Genomic DNA, 10,329 nt, shown 5'->3' on the forward strand with positions numbered 1-10,329 from the left:
GAGAAGCGGATGGGTCACCAGTTAGATAGGTGGTCAGAGGTGTGGTAGCAATGGTGGTCGGAGTTACAAAGGCGATTGTGGTCGGAGTTATGGAGGTGATGGTGGTATAGATAATTAGAGGTAAGAGATGATAGAATTAAAACATAATTTCTTTTAATTTATGTATTATTAAATAACAAATGTGTGTGGTGGGTCTATTTTTTTATTATATAATAATTATTTGCTAGCTATTATAAGTAATAGGTAAACTTATGTTCAAAAACACCATATATATGGACTTTAACATACAATAAAATATGGAGGGACTTTTATAACAAAATACAAGAAGTAGGTTGGTTTTTTATGGCATTTGTCTTATAAAATAATAAGAAAACTAAAAAGTAAAATATTGATTGAAGATCAAGCAAGCAGAAATATAAAAGTTAAACAAATAGAAAATAGTCAAGAAAAACCTTTTTCAAGGGTTGGTTTGTTCGATGCCCAGTTTTTTCCCATGGACATTATATAGTAGACATGGTCTAAAATTGTTCATATTGGATAATGATAAAAATATACTTATGATAAAACAACAAATACTATATATAAAGAGATTTTCTCAAAATTATAAATTTAAGATTATAGATTTCTTATTATTTGTAATATATATTTAATTTTTTTACCTGTAATTTTATTTTTTTATTTTAAATAATGGATCTTGTTTATTTTTATCATTTGATAAATATCGTATAATATGCGGGTTCAAAAGCTAGAAAATATCCGGTGGAGTGAAGTAACATACAATCTGGTCCCATTGTACACATGAAAAAACTCAATATAGTTCTATAAACAACACTTAAAAGGAACCCGATGTCCCGAACTAGGTGGGTATTAACCAACCATTAGTCAAAAGAGGAAGAGTTCTTTGGGTAGACGAAGTATAATCAAGTTTTAAAATTGTTTTAATCAGGTCACTAATAAAATATTTTATCTCAATCAGGTTACCAAAAGTTTCATTTGTGTTTCAATCCTATATATTTTACCTGAGTAGTAGGTTATGTAGGTTTTTTTTAATATTTAAATAGTTTGATATTGCAAAATATTTTTTTAAAAAATTAAAAATAGTAAAAATTGAGAAAAGTAATTTTTAAATTGCGAAAAATTGAAAAGAAAAACTAGAAAAATTGCAAAAAAAAGAGTAGTAAGAAATTACCCTTTTTTAAGTTACGGATTTTTTTATAAGAAAACATCATTTTTTAGAAAAATTTCAAAAAGATAGTTAGGTGATATTAAAATATTTAATAGTAGAATTATTAATTGTTTCTATAATAAAAGGGAACATATTAATTATATTGTAAATTTTCACAATTTTTTCATTTTTTTGCAATTTTTCAGATTTTATAATAATTATTTTTTTGGCAATTTTTTGCATTTTAATTTTTTTTTCTCAATTTTTACATATTTTTTCAATTTAAAAAAAAATATTTTGCAATGTCAAACTATTTAAAAAAAAAAACCTACATAACCTGCTATCCAGCTAAAATATCTAGGATTGAAACACGAAGGAAACTTTATTTACCTGATTTGAACAACCTGTTATCCAGATAAAATATCTAGAATTGAAACACGAAGGAAACTTTATTTACCTGATTTGAACAAAATCTTTTATAAGTGATCTGATTGGAACAATTTTAAAACTTAATTACTATTTTATAAAGTAATCCAGTTTTTAAAAATTTCACGAGCATGATATGGTGATACATAACCAAATTAATCAAAACATACATACCCGTAAAATGTTTTTTTTTTAAATTTTCTTTGTCCTTACATAATAGAATTATCCTTAATTAAGTTTTATATTCTAATTTTCTTGTGCAAATAAAATTATATAAAATTTAAATCGTAAGAAATGTATTTGAAAATCTAACTGGTGGTATAACTTTTAACAAACTGGTGGTATATTTAATACCTGAAGGTATCCCCGATACCCAATTATAATTACCAAACACATACCCGTCAAGTATGAGACCATGTATGAACCGGTTATTCGGTTGTAGTTAAAACCTTTATGGACCCAGTTCAATTCCTTTTACGTTTAATACAATATAAACACGAACCGATAACTTGAATAAACCGAAAATTAAACTGATAAACACTCCTATTATTAGTAAAAACTAGTAAATCTCCTCGCATGTTACGATGAAGCTTATTTGGTTGTAGTTTATATATACTAAGGCTCTGATTTCAACTTAAACGAGAAAAACGAGCTAGCTTACCTTGACTTACACTCGACCGATTTATAAACGAGCCGATCCAAGGCGAGCCTTGTCCCAAACACCCCCAAATTTGTGTCACCTAATTTGAATTATCCTCTCCCCCACAAGTCACAACCCCCAAAGCCATTTGAAGCTGCTTTTGAGTGTGGTTTCTTTTTAATATTTTTCAATTAGGGTTCCATCACAGATAAAGATTCCCACACAACTCCATCAACCCATATCAAATTCTTCACTTCTATACTTCCATTCACTTCACAACATCCAACTAATCAATTCACCAGTTACCCACATGTTAAAATGGTGGATCACCATTAATAAAGCTAAAGAGAAAGAGGGTTTCTTTTGGAAAACGTACATGTGAAGTTAATTCTTCTTAATCACCACCTGTTTCAACTTTACCATCTTCAAATTAGAATCTTGGGGTTGTCAGATTCAATAATAATAATTACTGATGGAAGATATAGGGTTGGTGAACAAGGCTGGAAATGGTTACAATCTGAGAGCTATTGTTGTTCTGCTGCTGCTGTGAAAGCTGCTAGTGGTTTGATTCACAAGTTTGAATCTTTTGCTGGCAGACATTGGCCTAGGGTTTGCTATGGGTGTGCTCGATTGTGTAGAGTGTTTTGTTTTTTGTTGTTGCAATGGAAGAACCGTGTGTTTAGGGGAGTCGACTCGGTTTTCGGGTTGGGTACAGTTGCGTTGCTTATTATTATTATCTGGAGCTGCTTTCTTAGTTTGACTTCAGTTTCTTGCCTGCTTTATGTTCTTATTAGTATGGTAAGCTTTTGAATCTAGATGTTATTTACAGATTACTAGATATATGTACCCTAATTTGTGGTTGTTTTATCAAATAACATTATATATTGTTAGGTTTGCTATTATGGTGTGTAATGTTTCGTCATATTTGACGAATATCTGGCATACCATTTTTGTTATAATCTTAATGTGTTCCAATTTGTGGTTATTAATTGTGAACTGCATCTTTTCAGGGGGCTGCTGGTTGTGCAGTGCCTACTTGGGATACACACCTGGTCTGTTTATTGTAGGGTTGTTTGCCATTTTGATATTATGGATGTATGCTAACTTTTGGACTACCGGTTTGTTATTTATCGTTGGAGGTAAGTCGTATTTTGCTTTACAATTTTACAGTTTACATAAATGATGCGTGACCCATTTGACCCGTTAGAGATATGACACAACCTAAGCGACCCGTTTGTAAGTAAACCGGTCAAAATTTCCACATCTAGTCTATGTTTTTAGCATAATAATAGAAGTGAATTTTACTCTTTTTTCTTGAGCAACCTTAATTTAATTGCAAAATAGAAACCGGGTTACTCTTTTATTACTGGTTTTAGCAAGCAACTTACATTTAATTAGGCATTGTAGCTACAATTGACATATTCAACCTAGGGGTGAATTCAGTTTTTTGGGCTATTGAAAACTGTTCGGTGTCGGTTTTTACGGTTTGGTTTCAGTTGTTATTTGGGTTTGAAATTCTTGGGCCGTAAAACTTTGCCCAGAATAATGAATTTGGGCATGAAACTTTGGACCTAGAAGTTTTTGTCAACAAATGAGTAATTGGTTAAGGACTAATTGGTTACTTCATATTCGGGCCTAAAATTTTTGGGCTACACTATTTACTAATTTCTTATATTCAAAAATAAAAATTATAATTCATAAATTCAGTAACAAAAGTCATTATTTTTTCAATGGGTTTGGTTTGGTTTGGTTATAAACAGTTTGTTTTTTCATTTTTTGGGACTTGCGAGACTGAAAACGAACCGGAAATTCGGTTTTTTGGGCTGGGTTCAGTTATATCGGTTCGATTATGTGGTCACGGATCGGTTACTTCTGTCGTGCTCAATTTTTTAATACATACTTATTGTGTATTGCAGGTTATGTGTTCTCCCTAAACCATGCAAGACTGGTGATACTAATGGCAACAATATACGCACTTTATTTTTTAAAAAACCAAGCTGGTTGGTCGGGAGTTTTTATATCAATTAACCTAGCTTTCCTATCTAACGATGCATTAAACTTCATGATTCAATGGAGTGATAATTTAAGTGAAAAATCACATTTTGAAGAACCAAAAATACTCGAAACGTTTGTTGATGATGAGTTTGTGTCAGAGAGTGAGTTTTCTGTTCCCAATGATGAACCTGAAAAAGTGCACTCGTGTAAATCTTCAAGCAAACCAGCTGCAACTGCAACTGTTGAAGATAAACAAAAGGAGCCATTGACTGTTCCTGTGGTCAAAGATGACGGAGACGCGATTAATGAGATGAAAAGGATTCTTGCATGTTTGGATCATTATGAAACTTTGGATTTTTGTCGGTATAAGAAAATTGATGCGGTGTTGTTGAAGAAAGAATATAGGAAAAAGGTATGCTGCTTTTGATGATATGAAATGTTCGTGTTCATTCGTTCAACTTTAACTGAACAAACAATTGGACATAGACAAGTAAACGAACGGGTTTTCTTGTTTGTGTTTGTTCGTTTATGTCCGTTCATCAACAACATAAACGAACCGTTCGCAAATGAGCATAACCGAGATAAAAGCAATTACTAGTAAATGTGACAACTCTAAAAAGTTATTGAAACTAGACTAAATTGTAGTGGGCCGACAAAATTTGATTGAATATACCTACGGACATAAGCGAATGCTTATGAACATAAATGAACGAACGAGAGATGTGTTCATGTTCGTTCGTTTAACTAAATGAATAAAAAGTTTTGTTCATGTTCGTTTGTTTATTAGATAAATGAACATAAATGAACCTCCCGGCAAACAATTCGCTGGACACTTGGTTCGTTTAAAGACACTGCTTTTGCTTGTCTTATTATTATTTAGGGTCAAATAGAATTACCTATTTATCCTTTGTTATAACCTAATCTGAGAAACTTTTGCACCCATTTTCTTTATCACAGTAGTTCTTTAAAAAAATTCGAGATTACCCCTTCTTTTTGGTCATACTAGACTTGTGTTTACATTTTCACCCTCGTTTCAGGCCATGCTTGTGCACCCTGATAAAAACATGGGAAGTCCACTTGCAAGTGAATCTTTTAAAAAGATTCAATGTGCATATGAGGTATGTATCATCTTCAGGAATTTGGTAAAGGTTATTATTATTATTATATATTATCAATGTTTTAATATTAAATACTTTTATATGGTTAGGTTCTTTCTGATTCTGTGAAAAAAAGAGATTATGATGACCAACTGAGAAAGGAAGAATCAAAGATTCTTTCTCACAAGTCTCCAAGTACTTCACATCAGGTACATGTTATACACCCATACAGAATCAAGTAAAGTGCTGCGGTGGCACATCCATCATTTTCATTTTAGATAAATTATTTATGTATATGTTAAAGCAGGAAACCCCTGAATATTGCTCTGAGGAATCGAGACGTATACATTGCACAAAATGTGGTCATTCACATATATGGATATGTACAAATAGGACCAAGTCAAAGGCAAGATGGTGTCAGGTGGGCACGTGATTCATATATGATATTTTCAATGTTTGTAAGGGTATATATGAAATTGTTTCTTTTAACTATTATTCTAATTTATATGTTTGTTTTAGGATTGTTGTCAATATCATCAAGCCAAGGATGGGGACGGATGGGTAGAATACAAAGGCTCACTTGTTTATGATCGCCCCCAAAAGGTTTGAAGATCCTTGTTGATTTAAAATTTGCTAACCTAAAATTAATGACTTATTTATCTATTTTATACTTTTACTTCCTCTGTCTTGAAATTAGTTTTCATGTATTTATTTTGATTTATCCCAAAATAACCACCAGCTTAAAAAAATTGGTAGTTACTCCCTCTGTCCCCAAACTTTTGTCTGCATTACTATTCTAGTTTGCCCCTGGAATAATTATCTATTTTAGAAAATGGATGGTTATTATTTACTACTTTTCCCAGTTTACCCTTTGTTATCTTTATCATAATATCGCAAGCCAACGATATCTTAAATACAATAAGGGTAAATTAGCATTTTGTGAGCTGAAAGTTTCAGTAGCTACACACATCCTAAATTGTGTTTTTCTTTTTCTTTGTGGATGATTACTTTTGGACGGAGGGAGTGTAGTTTACTAATTACCTATTCTACCCTTAGTTGCCCCTATCATCATATCCAGCAAGTTTTTCGTGTTAGCTGTTATCTTAAATGCATTAAGGTTGAAATTGGCATGCTGCTAAAAAAAGCTACATAAAAATTAATATCGTATACATCTTTTTATTTTTTTATACATTTGTTTTGGGATGTAATTTCTACTTTTTCTGGTACTCTACTAATTGTTAAAACTTTCATTTAGGTGGATATTCCACGTGCATTTGTTTGTGCTGAAAGCAGGATATTTGATGTTTCAGAATGGGCCATTTGTCAGGTATGCACTTTCATATTTTTAAAACTATCAATTCTCTTACATAAACTATGCAGATTTATAGTTTTTGCCTAAATAATCAGATTCAGAATCAAAATTGTAACTTGAGAATTGAATAACCTGAACTAATTATTTTACTCCCTGAATACTCATTATTAGTTTTGCTATGCCCAAAAACACAATGCCAAACAACCCCCTAAAAGTTTGTGTGTGCAGGGTATGGCTTGTAGGCCAAACACACATAGGCCAAGTTTTCATGTAAACATGGTGGGACTGGAGAAAAGTCAACGATCAAACTCGAGCAGATATCCGTGGGATTTAGATGCAGAAATGACCGATGAAGAAGAATTTGAGCTATGGTTGCAACAAGCATTAGCTTCGGGTTTATTTTGTGAGACCTCGAAACGTAGGAAAAGTTGGAGCCCGTTTAAGTTACCGCAGAAAAAAGGCGGGAAAAAACAATGGAATCGAATGTCGCAATGATATTAGTAATAATCTTTTTTAGATGTAGATAACTTGTAGTTTTGAAATTTGTTGCAGCTATAAGTCAAGTTAGCACAAAATGGTGGAAAATGTGTATATTAACATTGTTGAAGATGCTCTAGTGACTATGAAAAAAAATTCAAATGAAAAAGGTAGCAGCTTTTAATCATCAAAGTTTAAGATGTTGTAGTTGCATATTTTACTTTGTACCAACCGATATTGTTCATTTTGTTAGTAGTTCATGGCTATGTTTTTGGTTGCTAGAGTCGAGACTTATTAGGACACCTATTGCTACTTTATTTTTGTTCAAACATGCATAATTGCGGAGTTCTCTTCGTTCATAACAAACGTGACAACACACGGTATTTATTATGTCTCAATATCTTTTACGTGAGAGAGAGCAATACAAGATTTGCATATGGCGTAACAATCATTTTCTTATGGACTCATATTCTCAAAGAAATCTGCATACTATCTCAAGGCAATCGTTAAAAATTTTAGAGCTGACCATTGATGGCATTTGGTCCAGCCCAGCCAAGAAAATACCATATTTGGAGCTTAGATTATAAACCAGAAAGGATCCAAATTATAGACAATTAGCCGTTTTATTATTACTACATAAATAAATTAACAGATACTCAAAAGTTGAGAAGAGAGTATAAACAGGAAATATCGAAACAGTATGGATCTAAATGATATTAATAAAATCACTTAGGTGTTAGTATAAGAGTAGTTTCTTCAATGCCATGTAAAAGGAAACTAAGGATGGCAATGAATTGCGTATGGATAGGTAGCTAGAACCATACCCGGTTTATTTACCCATTACTCAATACCTACTAGTTTATGGAAATTTCGCAGGTGTCAAGTATACTTGTGCATGATCTTAGGTAGTTGAAAGCTACGAATTTGAACTCTCAGTTTTCAAACGACTTTGTCAAAATAGTAATCAGAGAAGAGATAAATCCAAACTTTACTCCTTGAAATCACAATCAAACACAGCGGAATATTATAACATCTTGAATGCACGAACTAATTATCAACACGATGATTTGTAATATGAATGCTAAGATCTAACAAGCAACGATTCTGAACAGTAGCAATAAGAACCAACCCCTAGACTAACAACTTTTATGTGACTATCAGAGAGAGTTACGAGCGTTCAACTCTAAATAATGTGAAGACTCATAATATATAATTATATATCACTCTTGTATTGACCAGCAACACTCTAAGTCCATCTAGCCCATTAAACTTTAAGTCCACTTGTAGTACACTAGCCCAGTAGTAGCTCTTGCTCAAAAGCATCTAGTAAGCCCATACAATTATACTATATATAATTATACTATATATCAAAGAAAACCTAAACTGCTACAGTTAAATTCAAAATTTTATAATTTTAGTCCTCAAATTTTAAGTTCTTTCAAATTAGCCCCTTAAAGTTCTAAACTGTTTTAATTTGATTTCAGACTTTCTCTTTAAAGTTTAAATTCTCCCCCTGCAGTATTCATGGCTTTAATATGTTCCCTAATTTGTTATTATATATGTATATTTAAGTTAGTTATCTTTTTTTTAACGGCCACCATACGAAGCGTTTTTAGATTTTTTAGTATGTCGTTATGACATGTTTATTTCATCTATGTCGGCCATTAAAACGAAGGAGTTTTCACAATAAAGCATATAAGTTTCATTGAAAACGAAATTGTGTTCGCAATAGAATATATTTTTTTGTAATGTAAGCTATATAGTGAGTGTAGTACCACATTTACCTTAATGAGCCGAATCGATGCCAACCGAGTTTTTTTTTAGGTAAACATTTTTTTTTATATCGAATTGATAGTTGTTATGATGTGTTTGTATATTTGTATTTAAAAACTCGAGTCCATTACCGAGTTCCTCGCGTAGCGCGCGAAGGGAACACACTAGTTAGAACAAAAAAGCATTGAATTGAATTACACACATTATATAACTTTCTATAGACAACAATGTACTTATGTACTTATATGATTATTACACAAATAAATTAACAAATATATTAGCCCTCAACTTTCTTGGCGAAATACATTTTTAGTGCAAATTTTTCTTATTTGTTTTTATGTATCGACTACCCTTGAACAAAATATTTTTAGCACGTGCTACCCTTCAACTTTTCTTTTAGATCCGTCACTGTTTCTAAGAAGTTGAACTAAACTATGCTTTGATTGGACTAATGGTGATTTCCAAGTCTAAAACAGAAGTCATTGATACCACAATCAAGACCTTATGGTGGTTGCTTTGAAGAGTTTGGAATGACACAATCTTTGATAGAGGTAATCACTGATATAACGTTTAATATATGTTAATCCCGGTACATTTATTTAATATTTTATTAGTTTATGTTCGGTTTCTCGTAAGATTTGTATACTACTAACATGGTTTTATGTTTTAGGCTTCGGGTTTTAATTTCGGTGAAAAGAGGGCTAAAAACGAGCAAAAACAAGCCGAACCGGAGAACCGAAGGATCAGGAAACGAACCGCACCGAACCAGAAGTGAACCAAAAGTGAACCAGACCGAACAGGACCAGGTGACCCCCTTAGGCCGAAGCGTCGCACTGTCGAGGGAGGGGAGGCCACCGCGCAGCGCGGCGGGGTGATGGCGGCCCAGATTTCCAGAATGTTCCATGTGTTAACCGTATTAATGTATTTTTGGACACCTGTTGCCTATATAAAGACCCCTAAACTCACCCTTAAACATACCTTGAAGTTCAGACGAATTTGGTGAGTTCCGAGGAGTCCGAGAGCAGTTTCCGGTAGCTTTGGAGTCGAAGAATCAGCGGGTGTTGCGCGTATTAGTTGAAGGCGAAGAACACGGGTTTTATCTTTTGTTTCTTTCGTTTCCATTAATTTATCGCCATGAATTCTTATTTGTTTGTTTTGCTTAAACTTAAGATGCTAGGCTAAATTGCATGAACTATCTAGGCTTATGATGAACTTATTTTGATGTTTTAATTTGACTTTGGGATTATTTATTGTTATGGTTTTTATGGTTTAGTAAAAGATTTATCTATAATTAATTGATGCATATGAATGCTTAGGATTGTTCGATGAGTTTTATTCCATAGCTTTCCTTGATTATTGTTTGTCATATGATAGGATTGCTATTAGGTCAATTACTTTGTGTTTTTGATTATTTTATGATTGATGTCATGATAAGATCATAGGA

The 10,329-nt window shown here is 32.5% G+C and overlaps 1 pseudogene across 1 annotated transcript; it reads left to right on the forward strand.

Annotated features, from left to right (window-relative positions):
* The first annotated feature begins 2,703 nt into the window (after window positions 1-2,703).
* On the forward strand, window positions 2,704-7,199 carry LOC143537597 (uncharacterized; annotated as a pseudogene). Its single transcript, XR_013136093.1, has 9 exons — window positions 2,704-3,029; window positions 3,242-3,370; window positions 4,148-4,638; window positions 5,264-5,344; window positions 5,434-5,532; window positions 5,631-5,744; window positions 5,843-5,926; window positions 6,579-6,650; window positions 6,864-7,199. The product of XR_013136093.1 is annotated as an uncharacterized LOC143537597 (transcript).
* Window positions 7,200-10,329: the final 3,130 nt, after the last annotated feature.

The sequence above is a fragment of the Bidens hawaiensis genome, unplaced genomic scaffold (genome assembly GCF_021521415.1).
Source record: "Bidens hawaiensis isolate Kalapana, Puna unplaced genomic scaffold, B.hawaiensis_p1.1 tig00000055_1, whole genome shotgun sequence".
In the NCBI taxonomy this organism is placed as follows: Eukaryota; Viridiplantae; Streptophyta; class Magnoliopsida; order Asterales; family Asteraceae; genus Bidens; species Bidens hawaiensis.